Genomic DNA, 18,478 nt, shown 5'->3' with positions numbered 1-18,478 from the left:
AGGGAAAATCTATCGGGTATATTTAAGTATCATATCCCTTGATTCGGCTGAAAATCAAGAAAAATGTGGTAATTTAAACTGATTAGCATCAAGATAGCGCTGCGTGTACTAATGCGATTGTTGTAAAGAAAATACACGTATTGTCCTGCATGATGAATTTTATGAGGTGATGGCGAGCAAATATTGGTATAAATTTAAAATTAGACTATCTAGATCACGTAATAGTTCGGCTCATAAATTCTCTCGAAGTGACATGAACTTATTGAACTATAAACGGGTTTCGGTCATCGGTTTGTTTCCTGAGGTGTAAAATGAGTCATTGGATCTTTGTTCCCAGGGTTGCCACGTTTTGGCGATGACTGTTGCTTGCTTGACACATTGCAGGGTAGTGTCGAATGGGTTCGTTTTCATCGGGCTTTGAACCTCGTCCTGGTGTAGGAGATAGGATAGGATAGACTAGTTGAGATGAACAGAACAAGGTTGATAGTGAGGAAGGGACAAAAATATGTTTGGCTAGGAGGACAATAATTGATGGTACTAACTTAGTCTTGTGTCATCATCGACGAAGTAGTGCCGTAGTGGGATTTATCGGATGGCGGCCACTGTGGATGATGGACTCGAACCTTTTTCTTTTCAATTAGTTTTCTAGTTCAACATGCAAAAGCTCCAATATTAATACTAATGGGACATGACACGACGAATCTAAAGTGGGATCTTTTTCCATAATAGAAATGTCCCAACTTTTTGTTATTTCAGTATTGGTAAAATCCTCAAATGGTACTCAAACAATTACGAAATGCACTTTTTGGTACCTACAAATTTTCAGAGAGTCTAGTAGTACCTGTAGTATCTCTCCGTTAACCCTTTTAGTACTTCCGTCAATTATTCCGTTAAAGTAGGGATAAAATTGTAAAAACCCTATTTTTTTTACAATTTTTTTATAAAACTAAATTAAACTTGGTTTAAAAAAAAAAAAAAAGAGCTAGAATTGAATTTAATTAGTGAATATCTACATTTACCATTTACTTACTACTTCCATTGGTTAATCCTATTAATTGTTTGAGAAAAAATTATCTCATTAGTTGACCAAATGAATATATATTAATTTTTATAAAAAATAACTAAACACAAACAAAATACTTAAATTAATTACCCCAAGTAACCAGAGAATAGGGAAGAACGGATTGGGTATTATTTTTATTTTTTATGTGTCAAATTACTTTTTAATTATAGACCTTCAATATATTATAATACTATAATTCTATATATGAATGAAAATACTATTTTACCCTTGTTATTTTACTCACATGAGTCTCACATGGCCGCTACGTAGGCATTTTTAACGGAATAATGGATGGAGGTACCATAGGGGCTAACGGAGGAATAGTGTAGGTACCACTAGACTCTCTAAAAATTTATAGGTACTAAAAAGTGCATTTGGTGATAATTCGGGTACCATTTGAGGATTTTACCCTTTCAGTATAGTTTCACGTTTTAGGGCATGACCACAATTTTGATTGGATTGAGGTTGGAGGAAGATTTAAAAGAATTTGAAAGAAAAAAATTTGAGTTTCAATAAATGTTCGTAAGACGTAAGATAAGGTGAATATAAATCTGAAATTATCATACACTATAAATTCGTTGAGATAAATGTGTACAACACATGACTCACACTGCCAGAATATTTCTTCATTGTTCATAATTTCTTGTCCCTAAGAGTTTTGTTACTCAATTGAAGTTTATTACGGGTCTTGAGGTCTGTTTGTTGTTGTCATGAACATAGATGTACTAATTAGCTTCTTGCTTCTGTTGAGTTGCTTCAAGAAATTTGTAGGAAAAAGGAAAGATACCTCCATCTCCATTTCATTGGATGTCATTATGAATGTTCAAATTCTTTATGCTGATGTACAAGACTACAAGTCCTGAAACAGTAAATCAAGGAGAAACTTCTACTACTCTCTCTTGGATTTCTTGGTTTTGCGGCTTGTTTATCCTCTCACATCGACTATGACGTAGATTAGTCAATTATTAAGGGAACCACTTTGGCTATATTAAGAGTATTCATTTTGTTAGCCAAAATGGGTACAAAAATTACATATAAATTCTTATTAAATTCAAGATTATTTAATAATACAGGGGTAAGAAGGTATATAACAAAATCAAAATTGAAAAATATAAGAAATTTTTTTACTCCTCTGTAGTTAACTTCCCACCATGCATTTTACCCATGAAATTAGAAACTGTGTACAGTAACTTCCCACTTCTTTAAATAAATTTTCTCAAACCTATTTAATTAATTCTTCACACTCACCGTGTGTCTCTTTTAGTATTGACAAAGATATCGGTAAATTTGACTTCCAAAGTGTTTGTAAATTTATTATTTTTTGAATCTGGTGCTTCTTGAAGAAATCTTCCTCAATTTCAAGGCGTGTTATGCCTCGGCTCATAGTTACTTTATTCCTTTTACTTTCAAGGTACAAATGGAGAAATTATAGTCGAGTGTGACGTGGTTACGTATAGAGCTGCGAACGCTTTCTTATTTGGTTCCCTCCATTGGATGTTAGGGATGTTATCATATTCGAGGTCTATGGCTTTTCGATCAAGCCATGGTATTGGTCCGAATTTATGATGATGTTTTTGATTTGCACACGGACCCTCTTTGTTTCTTGAAAGTGTGGGTACAACTCCATAACTTCCTCTAGCTTCTTGGTTGGAAAAGGTCGCAAAGACAACTGGTTACCATGAGGAAACTATCATCTGTTGATTGGCTCAGTGTCAATTCATTCTTGGAGGTGTTATCGATTCGTATAAAACACAATATGGAAGATATATCAATTTGACTATCAACATTCTTGGGGTGGTTTTCGCGGTGCACGCTATTAGAGCATCTTGCAAAATGGGGGTCCAGTTTCTAGGTTTGTCGGAGGAGGAGTCGACAAGAAGCCGGTTGCAAAATACATTTGTGGGGAAGTAGTCTTCTCTCATTTCAGGCATATTTTTTCCAGTCTAGTAATGTACACTGGCTTGGTTGTATAATATGAGTAGTTATATTTTCAGCCAAATTGATGATTTTTTGGATATTTATAATCGTGATTTATTATTATGAATATGAACAGTTCACGTTGGACAAATTCGGTTTGTCTATTAATTTGATCTAGTTCGGTACCTTAACCATTATCAATTTGGCTGAAAATTTGCATAAGTGATCTATGCATAGAGACCTAAAAACTGAGCGGTCAAGATGCTGATATGTGACATCGTCTCGTGAAGCCGCCACCACCGTTTCTGAAATCTGGTGCCGCAATCGCTCTTGCTGCTAGCGAAATTGGATGTGCTGACCAACCACTACCAAACCTCCATGTCCAGCAAACCCAAAGAGCCAAAGATAAGGCCTGTAAACATCACTCGTCCGGCAGCAGCGCCACAAATCAACGCAGCCAAAGACCACACTGATGCAGGCCACCACCGGACGAGCTCTGGCTTGATATGCCGGAACAGAAGCGGCTGGGTCGAAAAGGTTTGTGCGGCTAGGTGAAAAAAGCTTACCTTAATTATATATATATGGGGAAATGATCATTTACCCAATTTCAACTTAAAAATTGTCCACTTGCTCCACTAACAGTTTTTTAACCCCATTTACCCAAAACACTCTAAGAGATTATTTCCCTAATACCCAGTTAATTCTTTTTTTATTCTTTTTATTTATTTTTGGGACTTTTTTGCCCTCTCCTTCTTTCTCACTTAGAGAGAAAAGTCATCCACCACATTGCTGTGCTTCGGTGACCAGTGGCCGGCCGCGGACTCCGGCGACCGATGACTGGAATCCGGCTACCGGACTGCTGACCGGATTCCGGCGTCTGAATTTATTGCCCCCTAATAATACCCAGTAACCATATTATTGCCCCCCAGTAATCATATTATTGCTCCCCAATACTCATATTATTGCCTCCAACAATCATATTATTGCCCTCCAATGAATTGCATAAACTCCCAAAACCAAAATGAATACACTACAGGCACAATTGATCAATTTATATACATATTATTGCCCCCAATACTCATATTATTGTCATCCAATAATCATATTATTGCCCATCGGTGAATTGCATAAACTCCCAAAATCAAAATAAATACACTTCAGGCACAATTGATCAATTTATATGTTCAATTTTACATATTTAATAATAATAATAATAATAATAATAATAATAATTTCTTCACGGCGGCCTACCCACCAGATCGTCCTTCGTCCCCGCCAACCCATAAGGAACTGCAGCACCGCCTCCCCTTCACCGGAGTCATCTGCAGCACCAACCACCTGCAACACCGATCCCAACCGCCTGCATTCCAGCCTTCGATCCAGCCTCCTCACCGGAGCCTCCCAGCCTTTGATCTAGCCTCCACCCACGCCTAGTCCCCCTCTTGCTCGCACAGCAGCATCCCATCGTCCTCTTACCCACGCGGCCAGCACTCCCGCGCCGGCCAACCCGCGTAGATCCCAACACAGATCGCTGCAGAATCCGGCAGCCCTGCCCCGCCGCCTGCGCAACACAGCACACCCACGTCTTGCGCAGCCCAACGCCTGCCCATCCCAGCGCCACCCCGCCTGCGCACGCCCAGCACGCTGCCACAGAGAGGGAGAGAGAGAGAGAGAGATCGGAGAATGGGGGATGAGAGAGAAAGAACAGATCGGGGAGAGTGGAGAGAGACAAGGATATGCACATGTAATTAAATAATTGAGTTAATGGCAAAATTGTACTTAAATATTAAATTGGGTAAATGAGAATAAAAAACTCTTAGTGGAGTAAGTGGGAGTATATTGATCCAAATTTGGATAAGTGGTCACGGCCCCTATATATATTCATTAACTTACAAATAATTTGTTTTTAGTTATCCATGAAAAATTTTCATCAAAAAAAAAAAAACAATTTAACTTTTTTTTTTTTTTAATAACTAACAATTAATTTAGGGAACCAAATTGTGTGAAGCATTGTCTAAATATCCACCGGGCGGGTCCCAATGGATCCCCGATCTTATTGGGAGAGATTTAGGGATGAATTGGGGAATGAAGACAGGAGCCTCTGATTTCCGCTTTCTTTTTGGGTTTTTGTTGCTTCGTTCTGAGGTCTGAGCACATCACATATCTCACTTATCACCTTCTCACTCGTGTCTCTTGGTGGGCTCGCCTCAAAGGCTCTAGTCTTCTGTGGGTGGCGTCGTGGCGACGAGTCTCACTAGCATGGAGTTTTTGTGATCGTCTCACTTTGAGTCTTTGATACCGATGGTTGGCAAGGCGGTGGTAAGGTCTATTCTTGATTTTGGGCTTTGCATTGGATCCAAAATTTGGTGGACTTCTTATGCAGGCTTGGAACTCATGTCGCCTGCGTTTTTGTACTCATTCAAGACCTTCCCTCGAAACATTGCAGGTTTTGGTATGAGAAGATAAGGAGTTTTTTTCGAGTAGATGAGAATATAAGGAGTTGATTAGGCTACCACATTTTATTGATCAATTTGTCATGAGAATTTCTATTGAGACCTCCAAATTTGCTCATTTGACCTCTCATACTCTCTACACCTCCTTTGAGCTTTTAAATACAAAAATTTACTCACTAAACCTCCTTTTGAATTCCTCAAATAACCTTAGTTATATTATTCATATACAAAAAAATAAAATACTCACTATACCTCTAATTCACTAACTACACATCCATTCCTTTTTTTTTTTTTTTTTGTTCTTTTTTGCCTGCAAACCTAAAAAATGCCCAAAATAAATATCTAGAACTTTAAATCATGAATCGAACAGTCATAACACATAAATTGATCAAGCAGTCATAAATCAAAGGGTTTGAAAATGATTCCTATGTTTCTAACCCTTATAAAAAATGAAAGGTTATTAAAAAAAAATGAAAGCTTACAGAAATTGAAATAAATTAAAAAAAAAAACTCGGAACACAAAAAAAAAAAAACAAACAAACAAAACAAAACAAAGAAAGAAATACACAGCTCATGAAGACAGAAGAAGAAAAAAAAAAACCATCATTTCCCACCCAAAACTCATCCTCCAACCAAACCTTGAACGAAGTCTATACTAGGAACTCAATAAAAGTTCAGAACAATTTCTTATTCTTTAATTTGTGTTAAAATTAGGCGGAGAGATTTGTAAAGAAAATATATATTAGTTGATTATAATTCATTGTCTATAATTGTCATTTTACAAGAGGATATATATATGTAATTCAATAATTTAAAAGATATAGAGGTCAAATGAGCAAATTTGGAGGTTTCAATAGAAATCCTCATTTGTCATTAATCTACTATGTATGAGTAGTTGCTAACCTTGTGATATTATTACTAGAGGGTCTTTATTTTTCATGTCACTTGGTACCGGAAGAAATTAGCTGTTCCCAAATCCTCTGTGCCAGTTCTGTCACACGCTCTAAATTGTGACACATGTCCTCATTAACTTAGAGGTGTTAACGCCGTTACATCTATTAATTTTTTTTTTTTCTATTAACAATACGCAGGTCGTGTTCCTCTCTTCAGCTCTTCTGGGAATTCATCTTCTTTTCTTGCTCTTTCAAAACTCGGTATCTTTTCTACCACCCCTAGAATAATAGTGATTGATAAAATCATCGAGTAATTATCAAAACCAACGAAGTTGATCTGATCAAAACTAATTCGAAAGTTGAATCGTTATTCATTGCACTAGAATAATAGGTTTATGATAAAACCCGGAAACCATTTTTTCTCTCAACTCTTGAATGAATCCAAAACAACCATAAACCTGATCTTTTTTCAGCGCCTTAATTTGGAACCTCGGTGCCTTCTCTAAATTTTGGATTCGTTTTTTTTATCACCCTCTGATTAATCATCTTTCCAGAATTTCATGTTTTGTTGTCTCCATCACCAAAATCGAAGCAAAGAGAATGAATGCTAATGATTTTAAATCTGTCCTTGAAACAGAAGAAGGTTTTGAATCAATCAGTTGAGGTTAAGCTTGCTTTTATCTTGGACAATAGAGAGATAATCTTTTTTATACATGTTGAACCAAAACAAGTTTGAATGGGTGAAAACCAATCAGAACCTCTGCAACCCAGAATCTAAGGAAGAAACAAATAAGCAAGAAATATTGATTGCATCTGGTGTGCCGCCATCTGAGTTATATAAGAACGACTGCAAAAGAGGTTCTGGGTTCTTGACATCTTTTTTGAAGAAGATGGGTCCTGTAGTAATTGAAGCTCTACAAATTTTTTTTTTCAAAGAAATGAAAAGAGGAGAAGGAAAGAAAAGGTAAATTTTCATATGTAGAAACAGCCTGAGATGCAGCACGGCTCGGTAATTCTCCAAGATACCAATATATTCAAGGGAATCGAGTTGTTAATTTTCTTTTTAAAATTATTTTTGATGGTGTTAGAGCTCGGTTAGATACAAGGATACGTGGTAATAAACTAAGCAAGTACCAGAATTGGCACAGGGGATTTGGGGACAGCTGATTTTCTCCGACTTGGTACCTATCATATTACCACATTATCAATATTAATATCCTTTTTGCAAAATGAAAAAAAATTAATAAATATTACCGAACTGAGAAATTCTTACGTAGGGCAAACGTACCAAGTAGCTGGAAGGGCTGCCCAATCAGTGAAGATGCAAGGGGGTATTTTATGTATTTCATTTTAATAAGTAAGGATAGTTTCAGAATACACTTAAAATTTTTTAGGTTATGATTGGGCTGCCCTACCGCCACGTGGTATGTTTGCCCTATGTAAGAATTTCTCGACTAAACTTATAACTCAATTATTATTTCTGCTTTTGTTTTGTTAATACTTAATAATTATAACAAATTACACATAAGTTATTGACAAAAGATGACTTAACAGATACATCCTTTAAAAATTGAATTAAACATATAAGTGTTCAAGTAAAACCTAATTTGTGTTTAGCCCAAACTCTAGGTTACTTGACCTAGTGGTAATATGGTTAAATTAGAAGAATCTAGATTCCTATTCAATGTAAGATTACTTTCCTTGTATGATTGAGATTCTATGCATTGTAATCCTCTATATAAAGAGGCCCCTATTATCAATGAGAAGACACAGGGAATTTCTCTCAATTTCAGTTTCTCTACAACACGTTATCAGCACGAAGCCCTAACCCTGAAACAAATAGCCAAACCCTGATTCAAGAAGCTAAAAACCTTGAATCCGAATACAAAACGTTGAAGCCTTTTCTGCCTCCACCTCACACATTGAAGAACTCGATCCCAGGAGTCTAGAACCGGCGGCGCCACCCCAAGAACTGGCCGAAAATCTACCGAACCGGCCACCGGAAGCTCCATACAACCCGCATCACATATGCCACCGGTTCACCATCTTCCGGACATCCAATTCCCACCAAATTTTGATAGCAGAAGCCTCTTGATCTGAAGTTTCAATAACCGGAAGAAAAACACTGAAAACCGGTCTAAAACTCACTGAACCGGACGTCTGAATCATCCGGCAGAAGAAGAAAAGAAGAAGAAAGAGAGAAGAAAAGAAGGCCCAGCCCAGAAGAAGAAATAAGGCCCAGAAGCCCACTGACCCAAGCCCAGAAGCCGCTGACGTCAGCTCTAGGACCCTCTGCCACGTCAGCACTGGACCACTGCCACGTCAGCTCGGTCAGCCCCTGGTCAACGCCGATCAACAGTCAACAGGTCAACGACCGCCGGCCACTTTTCCGGCCATTTCCGGGCACTTTTTCCGGCGTCTTTTTCCGACCAAATTTTCCGGCGACCTATTTCAATGTATTTTTTACTAAACGTTCCCGTTTTTTAGAGTTTTTTAATTCAATTTCTCTTCTTTTTCTGGGACTTGCAACCTCCCTTCTTCTACCCCCCTTTCTTCATTATAGGGGAGATCAAATTAAGCCGAACTGTGGGGGTTCGTGCTCACTCCAAGCTTAGAGCTTGTTGAGATCTCCAAACTTAGAGTTTGTAGAGAATTTATGACCGACCACTTACGTCATTGTTTCGATCTAATCCAATATCTCTTGGAATCAAATTTCTTGGAAGCGACTACGCTCGGAAATTCCTAATTTCTTGGAAGCGATTATGCTCAGAAATTTCATATGTTTTCGTGGTAGCCTATTTCGCTCCGAAACTAACCCTAATTTCTTGTTCTCTTTCAGGATGAGTAACCTGAACAAATTGGACTTTGCTCCATTGGGAACAACTGGCTCTGGATATCACAGGTGGGTTCGTGATATCCGCCAGCATCTCAAGGCTGATGGAATCCTGGATATGATTCTCGAGCCTAGCCAGGACGTGCTAACTGTTGAGCAAGCTCAAGCTTTGGAAGCAAATAGAGCAGCCTTAGAGGCAAATAAGGCGAAAGCCATCATCCTAATGACTCGTCATATGGATGATTCGCTCCAGTACGAGTGTATGAATGAAGAAGACCCCAGAAGGTTGTGGGTCTCACTCGAAGAAAGATTTGGCAACGTCCGTGACTCCTTGCTTCCTGACCTAGAAGTGAGATGGCATAGCCTCCGCTTCTGTGATTTCAAGTCAGTTCTTGACTATAACTCGGAAGCACTTCACATTAAATCCTTAATGGAATTCTGTGGTAAAGGGATCATAGATGCGATGTTGATTGAGAAGACTCTCTCTACCTTCCCCGTCTCTGCATTGATGATTGCTAAGAACTATCAAATCGATGTTAATGCAAGACGGATCACAAGGTTTCATGAGCTCATTGGAGCTATGAATGTCGCTGAAAAGCATGACAATATCTTTGTGAAGAACTATAATTAGAGATCCGTGGAAACAGAGCATATTCCGGAATCCAATTATAGTCGCACCTCTAAGAGAGGGCGCCAAGAGCGAAACCCTAATCTTAGGGATACTTCTGGACATTCTGGTCCATATAATCGCTCTACTTGGGAAAGTAACCGCCAAAATAGGCGAACACGGAACTGAAGAGGTAAACGTGGAAAGAGAGAGGGAGGCAACGCCTCTGGCCATGTTGGTGGCGCCACCAACACTAAGAGCCATCTAAATGACGCTTTCAAAGCGCCTCAATCAATGGAGTTCGAGCAAAGAGATGTATGATCTCGATGTGGAGTGTCTGATCATTGGGCACACATTTGTAGAGCTCGTGAAGAACTTGTCACCGCCTACAAAGCATATTGTGAAGCAAGAGAAGCTCACTCTGTGGAACAAGAAGATCAAGAAGATGATCTAGAGTGAAGGGTTGAAGACTATAAATCTGGCTGGGATCAATAGATCATCAATTCTGTTTAAGTCTTTATTTTTCCAAGAGATGTAATAGGCAATTGCCATATACTTTGTAGTAAATGCCAATGGTTTAGTCTTTCTTCAAAGTAGGCTCACCCAAAGTAAGTGTGATGTCTAGGAAGGTTATGAGATTAGTGGTACTTAAGCGAACCTTGCTCCACCGACATCTCTCTACTCACCTGGTCACATTTATTTTGGAATTACCGAAAGAAGTTAGACGACTACCATTGTTTTGCATTAGCTAGCATTTGGATTAGATTCTCCTAAATGGTTAAGAGACAATGATGTACTCTGTTGGCTTATGAATAAAATTTCGAGTTCTTTCCATTATGACTCCATTTTGATTCTGAGCATATGACTTTGTGACTACGATGGCTGGGCCATCAGTATTAATTCAAGGACATGGAATAGCCCAAGTTCCACTTGCCAAATGGCACCTTGATTACAGCTATCACAGAAACTCTCTACGCTCTTAGGGCAAATCGTACCCTATGAATAGCCAACGAATTCCATGCGAAAATGCATGTAGAGAACGGAAATGAATTCCTTTGCAATACCTTTAATGATTGCGAACAAAGGCGCATCTTAGAGAAGTTTATGTGTCTCTCTAGTGGACTCTATGTCACTATTCGAGCTATTAATCCAATAAAAGTTATGAGAGAAGATCTCTTGGATTTAGACACATATTGGCTTTTTCACAACATATAGATCATCCTAGTCATGATATGATGATCCGTCTACAAAAGACTTCACACGGACATCTTTTCTCTCGAGCGAAATGAAGCATGAATCAAAAGTTGATTCCTAGACTAAGTGTGACTAACGCTGCTGCCTAGGGCACCGCCTCCGTCCACCATCAGCCTAGGGCTGGCGTAGTCCCTATCCATGACGCCATGGATGGCGTCCATCATGGTGATGGCGCCCCAGGTGATGCTGCAATCACCAACTTGCTTCAGAATAGCATTTCAGACGCTCAGGCCTAACCAAAATTCTCATTGGTTGCTTCTTAAGCCTCTCGCTCGTTTTACAAAGCCCGTTCCTTAGGGAAACTAGGACTGAGACCGTCCTATGCAAAAGATATGAAAATACTCATTATGTTCTTACATAGAATCCGTAGGGATTCTCTGGACTGATTCAACCAACTTGCGGACGTTTAAATATCTCACGATGTTGGTTGACATGCAAACACGCTGGTCACGTGTTGTGCCATTGTCCACTTGTAATGCTGCTTATGAAACACTCCTAGCACACATCAAATGACAACGGGCTCACTCCCCGAATCATCCTATTCAGTCAATTAGATTTGACTATGCTAGTGAGTTTACATCGAAGACTTTCGATGGTTATTGCATTTGGGACTGATGTTGGACATCATATTCCCATGAGCACACCCAAATGGTCTCGCGGAAACGACTTCGATGGTAGTCCGGACATTGGTAATGCTCACCAACCACCTTATATCCGCTTGGGATGATGCAATATCGCATGCAGCTATGCTAATTCGTCTACGACCCACCGCCACTCAATCTACCTCTACGTTACAGCTAGTAACTGGGTACAAGTATCGTACTTACGCATCTTTGAGTGTGCCATTTATATGCCAATTGCGCCGCCACAGTGCTCTATGATGGGTCCTCACAGACGAATGGGCAACTACGTTGGATTTGAGACTCCAACAATCGTCCGCCACTTCATGCCCTTGCTAGGCGATCTCCTTACCGCTAGATTTGCGGATGTCACTTTGATGAGACAGTCTTCCCATCATTAGGTGGAGATAAGAACACAAATGTTCAGCAGGAACAACAAGAATTGTCGTGGTCTGTCCCCATTATGTCTCATCTCGATCCCTACTAAAGTGACGAGATCACACAAATATGCTGCAAACATGCCTGCAAGGAAGGACGTCCCTACGAGAGGATGTAGCTCCACCCTACACGGAGGTAGGCATGGCCCCAACGCCAAAGAGAGTGGCACTCTGGCGTTACAGGCCATGGCCCCAGCTAGGATGCATGGAAGGCCCGTGGGTTTCGAATGATACTTTGGCACATTGCAATCCTTTGATCATCGACACTCAAAATCCGTCTCATGAGTATCTTCCGGGTTATAGTTATCGTTGGGGGACGCCTCAACGTCAGAACCTATTCCTGAGAATATAGAGCTCTATGAAACTTACACTAGAGTACATGAGACGTGGGATAGAAACTCCATCATAATTGATGATGTAGTTGCGCATGAGTTTGTTGAGTCAGATGATATCGAACCACGCTCCGTTGATGAATGAATGCCAACGTAGAGAAATCTGGCCTAAATGGAAAAATGCGATCCATGTTAAGTTGGATTCTCTAACGAAGAGGAAGGTTTTTGAGCCAGTGATGCCAACACCTCCTGACATAAAACCTATTGACTAATGGGTCTTCGTTAGAAAGCGTAGTGAGAAAAAGATATGGTAATCTCGCCTTATGGCGCAAGGCTTCTCATAAAACGCCCTGGAATCGACTACGATGAGACATATTCTTTCGTAATGGATGTCATTGCATTCCACTACCCTTTCAGTTTGGTAGTTTCCGAATAACTGAACATGCAGCTTACAAATGTTGTCACTACGTATCTGTATAGGGATCTAGATACAAAATATACATGAAGGTTCATGGTGAACTTCATTTACCCAAGTCAAGTAGCTCTATGACCACGGAGCGCGTTTACAAAGAGGTTGAAACGCTCACTAAAGTGACTACTTGATTGGGAAGGAATATGCCCACGCGTTTCCATAACAAGTTTCGGATTCTATCACGGTTCATGTTGGACATGATCTTCATTAGAAGCTCTTAAAGAGTTAAGGGAAACCGCTGAACACTTGAAATCCGATTTTGAGATGAAGGATTATGAGAGAACACGATTATGTCTCGGTTTGGAACTTGAGCATCGTGTTGATAGATGCTTAGGCATTTTGACAAGGTCAAACCTTCAAGCACCCCCATGATCATCCGTAGTCTTGATCCTGAAAAGGATTCTCTTCGTTCGAAGGATGATGACGAAGATGCACTAGGGGCAGAAATGCCCTAGTTAAGTACAATAGGAGCATTATTGTACCTAGCTCAATGCACAAGACCGGACATCTCATTTACCATGAACTTGTTAGCTAAGATATAGCTCTGCACCAACGCGACGCCATTAGATTGGTGTAAAAGATATCCTTCAGTACTTGAGATGTACGATTGATATGGGCTTGTTCTATCCCTACATAGAGACGATGGATTCAAACTCATCACACACCAGGAATGCCGCCAACACTGGCCTGCGTCCATTATCCCCATCCCAAAACGACATGTGTTTTGGAAGGTTTTGCTGATATTGGGTATCTCTCTGACCCATACAAAGGTCATTCCCAAACTGGTTAATTGTTCACCATGGGTAAAGACAGTGATATCTTGGAGGCCTACAGAAATAGACCCTAGTCGCTATATCTTCGAACAATGCAGAGATCATTGCTCTTCACGAAATGGTTCGTGAATGTATATGGATTGGATCCATAATTACGCATGTTCGAAAAGTTGTGGTTTGAAGTCTACCACAAATGAGCCTACACAAATGAAGCAAGGCTACATCAAAAGCGACAACACCAAGGATAATCAGCAACAACAGACTCTCCTCAAGATCAAAATGAATTAGGTTTGATATGAGGACAGTGTGGCAGACTTGCTCACTAAGTCATTGCCTAAATTCCACTTTCGAGACTTAGTGCCTAAATTCCACTTTCGAGAAACATGTTGGTAGCATCATTTGCGGAAGTTATCCAAACTCCCATGACCGTAGTCATCAGGGGGAGATGCAGACATCAGGGGGAGATGTCTACATGTATGGTCTCGAAACGTGAAGGGTGTGTTGTGCTCTTTTTCCCCTTCGACCGAGGTTATTTTTGTCCCACTGGGTTTTTGTTACAAGGCAATGTTTTTAATGAGGCAACGAGAGAAGCACCGTGTTTGGGCAAACACAAGGGGGAGTGTTCAAGTAAAACCTAATTTGTGTTTAGCCCAAACTCTAGGTTACTTGACCTAGTGGTAATAGGGTTAAATTAGAAGGATCTAGATTCCTATTCAATGTAAGATTACTTTTCTTGTATGATTGAGATTCTATGCATTGTAATCCTCTGTATAAAGAGACCCCTATTATCAATGAGAAGACACAGCGAATTTCTCTCAATTTCAGTTTCTCTACAACAATAAGGACTAAATCTTACAAATAAGGACAATCTTCTCTCCACTTGCCACCTGTCATGAGTTAATTTACTTTTTTACCCTTAACTACTTCTTTTAACTTCTAATCCCTTTATGTTACTTCTTAAAGAAAAAAAAAAATTCTCTTTCTGTTACACGTTGCTAAGAGAGAATCTCAGAGCTCTTCGTCAAACTTCTTCTTCTTCTTTATCGCTAAACGTGTCTTTGGTTCTGTAGCAGCTTCATTTGCAGTAGCAGTAGCAGGAGCAGGAACAATAGCAGTAGTAGTAGCAAGACTAAACAGATCAAAACCCAAGCCCAAGGAAGCAGTAGCAGTAGCAATCAACAATAAGATAAACCAAGGATTTCCTCTTCTACTGCGATTTTCCATGAAGCAGAAGCAATCAACAATAAAGATCAAAACATATTCATAATCAACAAAAACCACAAGATAGAAGCTATCAACAATAAAGATCGAAACATATTCATAATCAACAAAAACCACGAGACAGAAGCAATCAACAATAAAGATCGAAACATATTCATAATCAACAAAAACCACGAGACACTAATTGAACAACCTATATTGTTTATTCTCAGCTAGTAGAGAGTGCAATTTACAGAAATGAAATTGCAACAAACAAGATAATGAATATAGGAAATTTACATAGAATAAGAGCGATAGAAGAGTAAGGGCTTACCTTATCGACCTCCATTGAAGCCAGATTCGAGCTAGCTGCTACTGCTTCGGTCCTCCAAGCCCTAATCGAAGGCGGCTTCGAATTCTGCCCTCCAATTCAAGCCGCCACAATCCCCTTACTATGCAGCTTTTAAGGACGTCGACCCCGCCGCCGGCTCCGGCAAAACCCTCGCCTTCGTGGTCCCACTCGTCGATATCCTACGCCGCGCTTCTACCAACCCCAAACCTCACCAGGTCTGATTCAAACTCAAAGCCCTAATCTATGTCGATTTTGACCTCTACTACTGCTTTGGCTCCGTCGCTTTTACCGATTATAGAGCTTCGCTAACGACCGCCATGATTGAGTAGCATTTGAGCTCTGGGTTTTGGCGTTTCGGTTTTGGGGTTCTGTTTTGGGTGTTAAGTATTGGATTCACTCAGTGACATGCACGTAAATTTTTCATCAAACCAAACATTTTGGTCAATTTCCATTAAAATTCGGAGTCAGGCCTGCTTCATTTGGTTTTTGGGCCTGGACTCGTGTTCTTATTTTTATAAATCTATTTGAATGTGGGTTTTCTGTGTTTACATCTTTGGTCTTATGCTACTGTTTAATTTTCTATAATAATTACTGGTATTTAATCTAATAGTTTCTTTGTTTTAGTTATCCAAGAAAAATTTCATGAAAAAGATAATTTGCTACCTTATGATGGGAAATGAGGTCTAAATGGCTCATTCGCATCCTTGCAAAATATATAAAAAATTGAATATTATAGTTGTTTGAATTTGAAAATTGAGTGTGGTACTCTTTCCATTACCAATGTCTATGTCTGACAGGGTTTAACGAGACCATTATAGACTCCTTGATTATAAGTATGTTTGACCAAAAAAAAAAACTATTGATTTTTAATTATTTCAATAGCTTACAACTGACTCAGGGAATCAAAATGTGTGACCTCAAAAAACTTTGTCCGAAGTAGAATTGACAAATAACTACACCGGGGTTAGGTCTTAAGATAAGCTAGCATCAATCCTTGAAAAGTTTTAAGGCATGGCATGCCATAAAAATGTAAGCTTTTCCATACTTGCAAGCTCTATTTTGAAAAAAAAAAAAAATGGAGACTACGTCTTGATCTCAAATTGTATGAATAGTAGTTCGACTTCCAGATACCAATTGCTAGCGCTGACCAGGATGCCTCTTCAGATCAAGCATGTTTAGCATGTTTACTGGAGAATGGATCATTGAAGTCCTACTTTGACAGCTGAAAGTCCTGCCTTGACATACATAGATATTGATGTAAATATTACTTAATGTTTTTATAGAGGTGAGTAGCGCATAAGAACATTTACTAAGAGGAGGGATTACTACTTTGAATGAAGCACGTTCATCATGCATTATTGAGGTAGATAAGGGATGTATCGTGCATTATTAGACAACATTTTTCAAAGGATCGAGATTATGATGGAGAAGAATATTTGGTCATCATACAATCACTTCGAAACATTCTGATTTTAAATGTGCAGACAAATTCCAAGACATGTTCGGACAGAAGCAGCGGAGCCCCATACATATCTGATCAATGATTCAAGACACGTAGATATGTTGGCTTCATTAAGTGGTTTGGTTTTGTTTTGTTTTTAACATATATATCAATTCTAACTTCTACCATCAAGTTTCAAGAGTTCCATCTAAATTTTCCTTTAAGTTCCCAGCATTAGATATGTATGGGGTATAAAAACAAGCAGTCAATAATATGGTGTATGAAAAACTATTGTACGGAAAGAATTTACGTGATCAAAATGAGAAGATATTGCTGGATTATTGCAATTATTGCTGTAATACCTTTGGACCTACAGAATTGGATAAATCTTTCATTTACCACTGAATGATCCACAGAAGGGCCTCTATATATGTTGGAAATCCTCGATCTGTTAGTGAGTGTATCACCCAAGCCATGGACAATAGATAGATTGCTTCTTTACCTTGATCAAGATACTGCCAGAAACATTAAGAATAGTTAGGTGTTAGTGGAAGATTCTCTCTCAAATCTGCTACTTGGCTACAATTAACAGTACGTAACCACCCAACCAAGCTTTAATATTTGGGGTTTGAATGTTCTTCCCAAGATCAAAATTTTCAGTTTGCTCCTTACCAGATACCACCAAACCAAGCTCTGAAAGACTCAAAAGATTTCCGTGTTGTTATTTTCCCTTGATAATTGAAGGAAAAAAAAAACAATAATAGTAACATAAAAGCTCCGTATATGCAGACCAGATCTTGCCGTGTAATTGTGAATGATTCTCAGAATCTGGAGATCCCAATTAATTAAAAAAAACACATGCTCCTTTTACATTTATATTCTGGTCCTAGTTTGTCTTCTTTCTAGGTGCCATGGGTTCCCCCAGGATTTTACTGGTTACTTAAAAGCCGGGTTTTACTCGTTTTCGTGTCGTTTGATTGGTCTCCTCAAACTGTTCTAGATGGTAACTTCTTCTCATCTTCTGTTGCATCTTTTCAGTCAACATCTGGGTTAGGCTTTGTTTTGGTCAGCTACTCTGTTACTTACAATTCCGGTCCAACAAGTTGTCGTTAGGTCTTTAGCTTGGCCGTTTGTCCCCCTTTGTCCTTTGTCCTTTGTCCTGTACTACATTGGCCGTTTGTAGCCTCCGTGGGCCCGTTACTCCGAGGAGTATTGAGTATTGACCGTGGTACATTTATTCTATATGCTTTTCTTGCATGAGAGGTAAATTATTGCTCAAGAAAACCGCAAGCTTGTTTTGATTTTCTTGTCCTGCTATAATAGCCTATTATGACTTCAACTATAATATACTAAAAATATTCACATACCCCATGAATTTAGGAGTGAAGAAGTTACCTAAAGAATTTGGGTAAAATACAGTTTATGCAGGTTTTTTTTAAAAAAAATTATTTTTTTTCTGTTATGTTCGGCTTACTTGTTTACCTTTCTAATAATTTGGTTTTATGGTATTTCAACATATAAAAGATATTCACGTAAAAAAATTTCTGCAGATGCTTTCACTTCTGTTAGTCATAATAATCTCCCTCGTTTAAAGATTTGGTTCAACTCTATTTCAAAAGCGGTTCTTTCTGCCCTTTGCTTTAATATTTTAAATTTTGATTGCCCAAAGAATTTTATGTTGTAATTTTCTTTCTCTCCTCAAATAAAAAACAAAGAAAGAAGAGTTTTGACCCTCGTGTACTTATTGCACGGAGCTTCGGAGGAAATTATTGCTCAAGAAAACCGCGCGAAGCAGCAGCATCATCAGCAGAATTTCGATTTGAAGCGCGTT

General features: G+C 39.0%; 1 long non-coding RNA gene across 1 annotated transcript; it reads right to left on the bottom strand.

Annotated features, from left to right (window-relative positions):
* Positions 1 to 16,054: 16,054 nt before the first annotated feature.
* Positions 16,055 to 17,712, bottom strand: LOC133707377 (uncharacterized). Its single transcript, XR_009845090.1, has 2 exons — positions 17,010 to 17,712; positions 16,055 to 16,437 (listed from the first exon to the last, which is right to left on the bottom strand). It is a non-coding gene; the product is annotated as an uncharacterized LOC133707377 (long non-coding RNA).
* Positions 17,713 to 18,478: the final 766 nt, after the last annotated feature.

Source organism: Rosa rugosa, chromosome 4 (genome assembly GCF_958449725.1).
Source record: "Rosa rugosa chromosome 4, drRosRugo1.1, whole genome shotgun sequence".
In the NCBI taxonomy this organism is placed as follows: domain Eukaryota; kingdom Viridiplantae; phylum Streptophyta; class Magnoliopsida; order Rosales; family Rosaceae; genus Rosa; species Rosa rugosa.
Note: the sequence above shows the minus strand (reverse complement) of the source record. Positions and strands in the feature narration are given on the sequence as shown.